The 12,559-nt window shown below is 46.1% G+C and overlaps 1 long non-coding RNA gene across 1 annotated transcript in view; it reads left to right on the forward strand.

The window, feature by feature from the left end:
• LOC138582902 (uncharacterized) overlaps window positions 1-10,659 on the forward strand; it is a 108,801-nt gene extending 98,142 nt beyond the window's left edge. The window contains exon 3 of the long non-coding RNA XR_011305101.1: window positions 10,204-10,659. This is a non-coding gene — a long non-coding RNA (uncharacterized lncRNA). The remainder of the gene's footprint in view (window positions 1-10,203) is intronic.
• Window positions 10,660-12,559: the final 1,900 nt, after the last annotated feature.

Below are 12,559 nucleotides of genomic sequence, written 5' to 3' on the forward strand. Positions count from 1 at the left end.
CAGCAGGTTGTTTTTTGTTGGTCTTGTTGTTGGAGTGTTGCCCTGCATTATCCCAACATGAAAATCTGTTCCAGCAAAAGAAAATCAGGTAAGGGCAGAGGATGGTACATATGCATAAAGAGAGAAATACATTTCAGACCTTCACATTACTTTCTTTTTTTAAAATGTTTTTATTTATTTATTTAACAGTACTTTCTAAAGAGAGTCTTGAGATTGAAGGGCTAAAATAACTTCTTCCGTTTAATTGGGACATGCAAAATAAGAAGTTTCCCCCTAAATGTTTGTATGTAACCATGCTTATAGTACCAGACGTTTGTTTTGGTAGACCGACCATAGGCATCTGGTTGGGTGGGATGTAATGTGTGAAAACACACACAAACAAAGCAAAGGTTCATTAGAAAACATGTATAAATAAATATGTATTTAAACTAATTCAATACCATTAATCACTGCCCTATTGATTTGTAGCCCATCCTGCTCATGGAGTGGCTGTTTTACGGTTAATGATGAAATACATCTTGAGGAGCTGGGGTACACAATCCTTTCTAATGAAAATATTGAATATTTGAATGTGAGCATAGTCTTCAGTTTGCTCTTCTACTACAGTTTCAGAATGATTCAAGAAAACTCTTCCAGAGGCTGGATTGGTATATTCCCAGCCAGCACCCATCACAGCGCTCATAGGCTGCACCAAATTCAATTTGTGAGCAGAGCTGCAAATATTTTGCAGATGGAAGGCCTTTGCTAACAGCGAACACTTAGCACCACTTAGCTCTGATGGAATGACTGCTGCTCTGCAGGAGTACAGGGACGAGTACTGGACATAATTCCTATTCAGCCCACACTACTACTAAACTAGTAGTAATCCAATCATAATGGTGAAACAGGCACAGCCTGACAGGTAGACCTCGCTCACCTCTTTAAGGTTGCATGGGCCAAGGGCAGTCTATGCTTTTCAGAAGGGATGTGAGATAGCACAGATGCAGACTAAACAACAATAGTACTGTGGTACCAAAATTAAAGAATGTCCAATCATGGTTCTATAAAAAGGAGATACATTAATTAAACTACCAATACAACCACACTAATCAAAAGCACTACGACCCACCCCTGTAAAGGAAGACACATAATATGAACACCTGTAATGAAAGAGGGTCACTCTGGGTCTGAAGACAGGTGCACATGTAATCATTTCAACAGCAATGTCAAGTTCACTGAACATGACTTTAAAAATGTAGAGAGTGAGAACTTTCTAGTCACTACTGCTTTTTAGGGCCGACCTTGGGGACAGAATCACTTGAAATATCTTTAAATGCTTGTTCTTGGGGCTCAACAGCATTGATCAGGATTCTATTTGTTTTTTTTAAATATGTCAAGTTGGCATCAAGAGGTTTTGAGTTGTCTTTTCACAATGGATTGTGGGCATCGATACATTTCAGTCAGCTTGAGATGACCCAGCAATGCAGTGTGGCCCTGCAGTGGTGATTGCCACAAAATGGTGAAGAACAGGCAGGCGATGGGTGGAGTCAGGGTGCCGAATCGTCCAGTTGGCTCAAAGAGGTCCAATGATGCAATGTGATTCTTTCGTGGTGATTGGCTTTAAAAGACAAGCAGGAAATGGGTCGAGTCAGCAGCTCAATGGCTCAACAGTGGGTCGAAGCAGCAACTGTCAAAGGCAGCTCTCGATAGTTGCAGTGGCTCAAAAAGCATCTTGAAGAATTTGAGCAAGCTCAAAAAACAGATCTAAGCTGGAAAGCAGAGTCCAGAGTTGTTCTTTGATTTCTGGGTGCTGGGGGCCCACGTCCAGGATCTTCAGAGCATGGTAAATCCTTTGCTCTGCTCTTTTCCGCAAAGAAGGTTTTTGAAAAGAACTTGCCAGCATAGACGTCTTTATGGTAGGACAAAAAGGGGCTTGACTGGAGACCCTTGTTGTGGGGGGCGGGGCCCACATGGCGGCCTGATTCAGAGTTGGGGAGGGCAGATCATGTCTCCCTAGCCAGAAGGGCTTTGCATTGGTTACCAATGAATAGCCGCATCCTGTACCGTGTGCATTGGATAACTCACTGATGCCTCTATGGCTTGGGCCCAGAATATCTAGCCCAACATCTCCATTGGCTGCCTGCACACAGGAGCTTGCGTTCTAACAACGCCTCCCTTTTGGTGACGCGATGTTCCAAACACTCCTGTGTGACAAGAGGGTGATTCTCTCATGCAGCCCGAGTCTCTGGAATGAGCTTCCTCCTAATCTCAGAGTATGCTCATCTTTTTCTGTTTTCAAGAAGGGCCGGAACACAGCACTGTTCTTGATCTAGTAACCACACGGTTTCATCCCCTGGTTGCCTTTTTTTTCTGTTTTAAGTGTGCTTGTATTGTTTAGCGCCGCCATGTTTGTACTATATAAATACATTCAATAAATACATAAGTAAAAGAAGTCTGTTCTAATTTTTTGCAAAACATGCCAGAATTTTTAATGGTGTTTTGCTGTAACTCTAAGCATGATGTCTGGATGTTGTTCAGAAGTGCAGTCTGTGCAAATCAATTAATCCTGTAAAGCTTTCTGTGTTCATTGTAGTACAAAACCACTGCTCTCCCAACTTCAAAGAAAATGCATGAAAGGTTCACCCAAATCCATATTAGATGCCCACATTCAGATGCCCTTTTTCACTCTCAGTCCTCTTTTGCGCCAATACGGAGGAATGTTTTCACATTTCAATGCACATCTCGAATCCTCAAATGAGAATGCACTTTCCAATATGCAAAAATAAAAGACCTTTCCCTGCTTGGACTAGGTACAGGGAAAGGCCTAAAGCATACGTCAATTTCTGAACCTTTGTTTGAAGTGGGAGAGCAGCAGTGTTATCCACTTCTCCCTCACTTGTTTTTCCATCCTTCAGGACGGAAAGGCATTTATATTTGTTACCACATTGGACATTGGCAGGGCCCTGTAAAGCACATGACAAACGATGCGTAGGTTTTACAGTAGTTCTATTGAGATATCGTCTTTGCATTGATCTTTCCACTCAGCACAAATAATCTATGCCATGGAGTCCACTACTGCTGTTCAAATGCTGTTTTTACCCAAGGGGCAATTATTCCCTGGCCAATCAATTTTCCCTTCTTCATATTGACTCCCCAGAATTAGTGATACTTACTTGGTCAATCAATTACACTTCTACATATGGGTTGCCCAGGCCATATCTGTCTACTTCCCTTGGACCATAAGGTAACTTGAATTCAGGGCATTGGTCTTTCCTTCTGAGTGTGGCCGGGTCCTTCCCTGTGTGTGTGTGTTCTCCCTTTGTTCAGGGCAGTCATATGGGTGAATGAGCTAAGCTGATTCTATTGACTTCATGCAAATGGGAACTAACCTTTCTATCATTCTTAATTCAACACCTTTTGTTGCACTTTGGTTTGTGAAAACCTTAATGGCGCCTGCCATTTACGCCTGGCTGACATCCTTAACGATTGATTCTGATGGAATCCGCCGGAATTTAGCAGAGGCAAATAAGAGGTTATACCTGAGCCTTAACGCATCCTGCTGGCTTGCAACCATGCCTTTTGATGAGTCCGAGCCGGAATGCACGATGGACATGGTCCACCCCTTCCGTGCCCCCACTCTGCCTGTAAACATTTATAATGTCCCCCACATAGAGAATAAAGGTGTGAAGTCTGGCCTCACACATGTCATGCACCTTCGGACACAATAATGAGCCTGATCATTCAGAAATTATATTGGGCTCATTTTGAACTGCTTGTCCTATTTGTCGATATTTCTGCAAATTCAAAATGATTCTAACTCCAATCCAATTTGCTACTGTTGGACTGTGCTCTGTTATTATTATTATTATTAGTATTATTCTATTGTTATTGCTTTTATTATTATTATTGATATTATTTTTAATGTTTTTATTATATATTTAATGACTGCAGACCTTGCTTTAGGAAGCAATGGTGGGCTTATCAAGGCATAGGGGGAAGTACACAGCGAGGGAAGAGGAGATGCAAGGGAGCGAGGGAGATGGGGAGGATGGGCAAGTTGGCAGCAAGGGATCTACAAGTAACCATGGAAGGAAAACAGGGGGAGTAGATCATCTAGTTTCACGTATGGTGGGGTATGGAGGGTGCATGGAACTAGGAGTCCCAGGAGGATAGCTCAGTGGCAACACGCTCGCCTTGGCAGCAAGAAGGCACAAAGCAACACAGGTTCGAGTCCCAGAGCCTCGCTTAGAAACCTCTGGGTATTTAAGGGCTTTATAAATATGCAACTACGAAAAAAATAACAATGACGCACTAAAAAACAAAACATTCCTGTAACAGGCCTCAATGCCTGCAGGCTGTGTGAGTGTTTTAAAAATGCAAATTAAATAAATAAAAATAGGTGTTAGTTCGGAGCCATTCCTTGAATCTCAAGGTCTTCCGTGCCTTCCTGAAATATAGAAGCGAAAGAGCGAGACTTGTGTTGATGGGGAGGAGGTTCCAGAGTCTGGGGGTGTTGGACGTTCTTTTTTCCCTGCACCTGAGTTTTAGTCTGCACATGATCTTCTGGTGTATCATAGGCCTTTGGTGATGCTGAGCTTCTCTGCAAGGTAGCTTGAGAACTTGAGAGGGACAGCCTTGTAGATGATGCAGCAGAATTTGAAGGTGATCTATGCTTGCAGCGGGTGCCAGTGCAGTTCATTTGGAGTTTAAGAGATGCGTTCGAATTTGGGGGGTCCTTTGATGAGTCCTGCTGCAGCATGTAGAACACATCTCAGGGTGCTTTTACGAGTTGTGCTGCCCCATGTAGGACACATCTAAGGGGTAATAGGGTGGTCCCTGTATGGCCTTCCAAAACGGCCTTGTAGTTGCATTCTCTGCCTAAAATCTCTTGCCATGATTCCTCAGTCACAGTGGCCAGGATGTCCTGCTCCCTGGGGTTGAATGTCTCTGGTGTGATGGCAGAGGGGCTGCTGATATGCGTGGCCCTCACACACAACTTCTCATCACTCTACTTGGATTTCATCTACTGTTCAGCATACAAAGTCTAGGGCACTCACCTTCTCAGAGACCCTCTACCAGAAAATAGCCCTTTTGCTGAGGGTGGCACTCCGGTCTGGCAGATTGTGGAGTTCTGCATTGTGCAGCACACAAAAGTGCACCAGGACCCCAGTTTCCATATATGCAAAGTTGTGCTTCCTCAGGTTTCCTTTTAGGGAAAGGGATTCACTGGACATTAGAACCCGGCGAGTGTCAATGCGCTTGTTACAAGCAAGAATTGGTCCTCGAGTTATATTGCCTAATTGTGTAATGACATCTGAGTCAGTTACCTGCGTTAATGTCTTAGTAATGTTTTAGCGATAGAGGTCTAAGTGCTTATTGCTGTTTGTGATCACTCATGATTGGCAGCTCATCGGATGCTGCCTGTGTCTTGAGGGTCTATAGTTACTGCATGTGTTGTTAAGCATGTGTTGCTATCACTTATGTTGCTCAATTAGGTTGATGTGTGTCTGCTGCATAATAGTTATCTGGTAGTTGCTTGTTTTGGTAGAGGTAGGTCCAACGGTGCGGATGGGGTCAGCCTTCACCCTGGGTAGGTGTGCGAAGAGTGTGTCCTGCAATTCAATGTTTTGTTGAGTGGCGTGTCATAGAAGTTGTGTGTTTTTCGGGGTGTGCTAGAAATTGTGGGTCATTGTCACACATCTCTGGTGTAAGTTGACTTGGATTCACTACCGTCCTGTTCAGAGGCCAGTGGCTTTCTCTTGTGTCTAAATTTACACCTGCTAAATGTTGGTGTAAGTCTGATGCGAGAAGTGTGTAAGTGGCTATTAGGTTGTGAAGTTGTAGAGTAGATGGAATAGTGTATCATACATATCTTCTTTGTTTGTTCTTTCTTCCTCATCATGGGCAAATTCAGCAAATACTTCGTGAGACGGGAGCCTCTTTTTTATGTGAATGAAGCACGATTTCCACAAGAAGTTGAGCCTGGCCTACATTTCGCCTCTATTAAGTACGTGGTAGGCTGACTTTTTTCCTTTCCAATATTTAGTCAAAATTTCAACTTGCGTATTTCAGCTTTTTTTTGTTGTTATGCCACTTTTTTGTGGGAACCTCACATCCCCTTACCTTCTACCAGGCCTATTCCAGAACAAACGTGTAAGAGTTGGTGTTTGAAAGGTGGCACAAGAGAAGTGTCACAGATCCCAAGCTGAACCCAGGTCGTCTAAAATGCATCTGCTTTCGAAAATACCTCCCTGAAAAAACTCTCACCTCATCAGCTATGCAGCAGCAGCCTTGTTCATTCGTTGGGCCTCATTACGAGTTTACCAGTAAAAAAAGTAAATTGCATGCATGCTGGTGCTACCGTGTCCGTGTAACACTGCTGCCGGAATCTACAGTAGATTCCCAGTCAGCGTGCACCTGCATTCCGGCATGCCGTAAACGGTAGCACCGGCATGCCGGTAACGGCTTCAAAACCCCCAATAGTGGCATAGTCGATGCCGCAGACACCGACCCTGGCACCGATGATGCCGCAATCACCGGTACCGGTATTACCGGCACCGGAAACAACATTTCCCATTACCAGGTCCTCTCTGGGTCAGTCTTTGGAGACACAGCAGCTTTCAGATTGTGAAGGAGAGCAACAGCAATTCTTCTCGTCCAGCAAGGCTTTAAGGTTAAGCTTCAGGTTTACTCCAGTTACTCATCGTAGTGGGCTTCTGCTTCTGAACACGAATTCTAGCAGTGAGAGGCCCCCAGATATACTAGTTGGTGTCCTATTCATTCTGCTGGGTCACACTCAGGCAACCAATCGGTGAGAAGAGCATTCATGCAGGCAGGCAGCCAATCAGGTGCATAGTGCATTCAGGCCATTCACTTCTCTCCACACACTCACAACAAGTTATGTGTATTGGGGCAAGTACCCAGCCATTCAACACTCCACACTGCATTCATACCAGTTTCGGGCAGGGCTGTCTCAGTCATTGTGTCAAACACCAGATACTAGATATCCACAACACAGAATGCGTATTCGTCACACACTCCATTCACCCAGGTCCCACCCACAGGTGTACCCACAACATATGGCCGCTGGGAAGGCTCCAGCCAGTCTGGTCAGCACTTCCCCACACTACCATATATGGAACTTCCACCCAACAGCCAGTCAGGGGGAAGGGACAGAGTCAGGGCTTCCCGGGCCTTCAGGAAGATCAAGGTAACAGGCGATGGAAGGCAAGAGGCCACGGGGGCCATCTTGTCTCCATCAGGAATCTACCGACTCCAATGACAGGGCCTGGGCATCCCAAAATGGAGGACACCCAGGGGACCAGTCAATTCAGCACCGAGCTGCTACCAGCCGTACCCTGCTCTGTGGGCCACACACAGGTGCCCAAAAACATAAACTAGGGCCACAGGGTTGTACCCTCATCCATGGGTGCCGTAAGGGTATCCCATGGGTCTGTTCACCAAAACCAAAAGAGAGAGCTGCACCGCCAGGAGTCCCACATGCACTCCTGCATGGAAAACACGTCAGAACACACAATAAAAGGCAGTAAAGGACAAGGATACGGAGGCCCTGTCCCTCCGATGCATTTCCAGCATCACACACACTGCATGCATTAATCCATCATCACTCCTGCTAAAACCTGTCAACATCACCAGGTATGCATTGAAGAGCTGAGAGACTGGATATGGCAAGTGGAGGCTAAGTCAGATGAGGAATCAGACCAACCAACCGCATTATTCTCAACCTAAAACCACATGAAACCTCACACATTAAATGGCATGAGACCACACACAGTGTACGATGAATCCTGAACTGTGACTCGTGTAAATTCAGCAGAATGTGCAATGCAGCTAATGCATGCAGATGTGCAAGGGCTTGACAGCCGTGTCTACATGCAATCAACAGACACAGTGCTCACACCAGCACATGTATCAGGAACATCTAAAAACATAAACCACATGTACCACACTGCACCACTCTTCAGTGGCAATGTAAGTTATACATGATCTCAGTACATGATCTCAGCAAAGCAATTGACGAAACATGAACCTCCGCCAGGGATGAAGAACATCTGCCACACTGAAGGAATTTAGTCACTGTACTCAGTCCACAGGTACACCGCACATCAGTATGCCTGTCATGTCACCTTAAGGGACACCTCCAAGTAGAATGGGTGAAGCATGACAATCAATAACAGAACGGAAATTTGAAGCACCACCTATAAATGTTGGAGAGCAGCAAGACACATGCAATTAAGTTTCATTGCACCATGCTAAAACCCATCCTGCCTCATCACATAAATGTAACCCTTCAGCCGTGATACATACTACCAATGTAGATCTGACCTATTCAAATGGGTAAAGGCGTTGATGGCCATGTAAATGGATAAATGCAGGGACGTCATTTAGGGGTCGCCAGAGGTCTCCCTTGCGACCTCTGTGGTCTCCCATGTGACCTCTAAAAAAAAGAAAACAAATTATGTTATTTATTTATTTATTTTTTTGTAATGCAAGCTCCTGTGCTGTGGCCAGCACCATGTGGGGCTCTTTACTTCTGGAGTGGCTAGCATTCTTGTTCAGGCCCCATAAAACAAATAAGAAAAATTAGAACAGGAGTGCCACGAATCTAACACTTTCAGCACTGACCCTAAAGTAAGAATAGGAATACCAAATAATGTGTCTTTCTGGAATTCTATACAATAATTGCTGGACTCATTAAAGGTTTATTTCAGGCACACTTCAGGAGGTGAGTCACTGATTTAGTCTGTTCTTAAATGCCTTAACTCAGCCTTTCATCCTTCTGAGGTCGATAAATGAGTACCAACACAGATTGGGTGATATTGGGTGTATATTTTTTCTATATAAAGTGCTTAAGTGTAATTGCTATATAATAACACATCATTATCATTTGGTCATGGACATCTGCTTGCATTCACAATAATTTGGTAATAAGGGCCTATACACACTGATCTTAACGATACATATGGCAATCCATTCTTGTATGAAATGTACATCACATTATAGTGATATCAAAACCATATTTATCGTAGTGTACAATGCTATGTGATGCCACTTCCTGTTTTGTCAACGGGTGAAAGGTCGTGTTCTACCGCTTCACGCGCTATCACTTCGGGGTGGGGTCAAATGACATCACTTCCTGTGATGTCAGGGTCAAGGGTTGTGTGATGTCACTTCCGCTACCCCTGGCATTTTGGTGAAATGACGTCCCTGGATAAATGTATATGTGGAATGCATACTGGGGATGCCACTGTATCCGAACACCCTAGCAGGTGTACTGCAATGTTGATTGGTGAATCTGCGGACTATACAAACTGGAATAGACTGCACATTGATCAAAAGCCACAATTTGGGTTGTAATTGCTTACGTGTCCCCATGGAGCTGCCAGCATGGGCGTATATGAACCCTTTCACATACATCAAAGCAAACAGCTTGAACAGTGTATCCTGCAATGTTGCAGCTGCTTACATTGCTGTGTATGAAAGTGTCAATATTCACCTGTGTGCTCTGCAGCATTGATGTGTGTGAACTAATATGAAGTTATGTTACAGAAATGCTGCTGAGAACTCAGGATTGTGCCACTGATTACAACAACAGGCTTAATCCTGAAGGTGCACTGTCATGCACTACGAGGTTGCCAAGGCCCACTTGAGAGTACAGGTGGAGTCTGGGCATCCAGATATTGCCCAGTGAATCGTGCTCCTTAGCACTGTCACTGCGCCAAGTTTGGAATCCGCCAAATCTTCATGGACCTGCAGCACAGCACGTCCCGGGTGTCATGGTCACTCACACCTCATTGAAGGCCCTCGCTTTGCTAGGGACGTCAACTCAGTCTTCATGGCCCATAAGGTGTGTTAAGTGCCGTGCTGCAGGTCTACGAAGCTGGATCACATGAAGCTACTCAGGCAAATGTGTGAGTTGACACTGTATATGCACAGTCCATTTCCATTGGTAACACAGTAATGACGAATGAAAACATGCTGGTCTGTTGTACTTGAATTGTGAGAGTGCAGGTTCACTTTGAATGGGCCATGTGACAGCAACTGCACCCATCTCCCACCCACCCATGGATTAGCCCTGACACATGCCATGTACAGTCATGATTCCCTGAGCTTAATTGCATTTCATGATGACCATTGTACAGCCAGTGCTAACATGGAATTACCCAATAAATCATATGTAACCTTTCTCTTGCTCCCATGCAGGTGATGCCGGGTATCCCCAGATGGACTGGCTCATTACCCCCATCGGGCAACCACACAACAGGCATGAAGAGCCCTACAACCGAGCACATGCACACACTCAAGTCACCATAGAGCAGACATTTGGGCTGTTGAAGGCCCTGTTCCGCTGCCTCAGCAGGTCGGGGGAGCCCTCATCTACGGGCCAGAGAAGGTCAGGAAAATTGTACTACTATGTGCCATGCTACACAACATGTGCATCTGGTGCAACGTCCCCCTGCCCCCTGACATGGACATGATGCCACCTCAGGAGGAGAATGAGGATGAAGGAGATGCTGGAATCCCTCAGCGGCACAATGGCATTGATGGACGTGCAAAATGTCAGGAATTGATTGTCCATTAATTTTGATGGACTGGAGTGAACAAGGCACTGGGCCTGGCTAACAATGGGCGCTGTACACTGTGCATGATTAAATTGACACACACTCAAGAAGCAATGTCCAATAATGTTTTCTTTCAGACACCAAGTGTATTGAATGTAGATAAAATGTGTGGAAATTAGAACTTTTTAACCAAACACTTCTAGCCCATTTAATTAACCCCACGCCCCCTCCCCCACTAGCCATACACCCAAAACCGCAACACCCCCTCCCCTACTACCCGCACACCCAATACCCCAACAGCTCCTCCCCCACTACCCACACACCCAATACCCCAACACCCCCTCCTGCACTACTCGCACACCCAATACCCAACACCCCCTCCCCCACTAACCCCACTACCCCTTCCAAACTACTCCATCCACACATGCAGGAGTCACTTGGCCTATTTACGGACCCCTTTCTGAGGATGTGGGTGAGCCTCTGGTGGCCGGCTCAGTCGCTGTGACTGTCGCAGGGGCTACTCTGGAGCGAACTAGTCAGATTTGTGCTGGAGGATTGGGGGAGTGGGATGATTATGTGCTGTTGTTCGACAATGGTGGTCACCAACCTGTTAATGGACTCCGACAACACCCCATTCCCCTCCCGCACATACCTCGCCAGGTGGTAGACGCCCTGTGTGGCCCTACCGAACATCCGGCCCATGTTTCGCCCATGTTTTGCATAGAGTCCTGCATTGTCTGCTGTTGGACTTGTGAGGTACTGTGTCATCAGGCTGTGAATGGCCTGCTGCCGCTCTTCCGTCCGCGTTAGGCACCCTTCAATGTCCCTTATATGTCTGAGTCCTGGTAGTGGCAAGGGAGGTGGGCTCAGAGGGACTGGGGGAGTGAACACAGCTTTGTCATTAAGCACACAATAACTATGTGTGTCCGGGCCACTGTCTTCCACAGTGCTGTGGGCTGCAGAGCCATCTGTTGGTGTTGGATGAAAGTTTGCCTGCCTCGATGTCAGGGATTGTGCCTCCTCTGGCTCGGCGGGCACTGAGGATTGTGGCTCCTCCAGCTCGCTGGCCACTGGTGATTGTGTCTCCTCCGGCGCACTGGCCACTGGTGATTGTGCCTCCTCTGGCTCTCTGGCCACTGGTGATTGTGCCTCCTCCGGCTCGCTGGCCACTGTTGATTGTGCCTCCTCTGGCTCACTGGGCACTGGTGATTCAGACTCTTCCACCTGATATGCCCGCTTAGCCTTACAGGTGTTGTGGTCCACTGACGGGGGCCTCACTGGCAGGTGTTGTGGTCGACTGACTGGGGGCCTTGCTGGCAGGTGTTGTGGTCGACTGATGGGGGGCCTTGCTGGGAGGTGTTGTGGTCGATTGACGGGGGGCCTCACTGGCAGGTGTTGTGGTGGACTGACGGGGCTCCATGCTGGCAGGTGTTGGTGGGTGCTATAACTGCTGGGCAGCCTGTGTTTCCTGGTGGCAGGGGGGCTGTGCGGTAGATGCTGTGGCATGCTCGTGTCTTGCCGTGGAGGAGTTCAGCCTCGCTGTCAGATGAGGTGCCTGTGGGGGACAGTGAGGCAGGGTATTAATAATGGGTGTGCCTCCATCTGACAATCATGAATGCTAGTACATTCTGAGTCATGTGGATTGTCATGGACATGTTGGTGGGCCTGGCATGGTGCATGAAACGAAAAGAAGTGTCTAATTCTAAAGACACTCCCGTCCCCCTGAAGAATCAAAGCTCTACGCGTTTTGGGGGAACACCCCCTTCTTCAGGAGCAAAATGATCTGTAATCATACATATTAAGAATACATCAGTTTAAGACTGTGGACATCTTTTTTCCAAAGAACACAAAGAGGTAACTACACTTCAGTTCATCACAAGAATATTTTATTTGTATTTATACAGTCCTTTGTTGTACGATGGCCTTTTTGAATTTCTTGGATTTATTGATATTCAAATGTTAACCAAATGTTTCTGGATTCAATCAGTTCTGTTAAC

The sequence above is a fragment of the Ambystoma mexicanum genome, chromosome 3q (assembly GCF_040938575.1).
Source record: "Ambystoma mexicanum isolate Mex_15411 chromosome 3q, UKY_AmexF1_1, whole genome shotgun sequence".
Classification (NCBI taxonomy): domain Eukaryota; kingdom Metazoa; phylum Chordata; class Amphibia; order Caudata; family Ambystomatidae; genus Ambystoma; species Ambystoma mexicanum.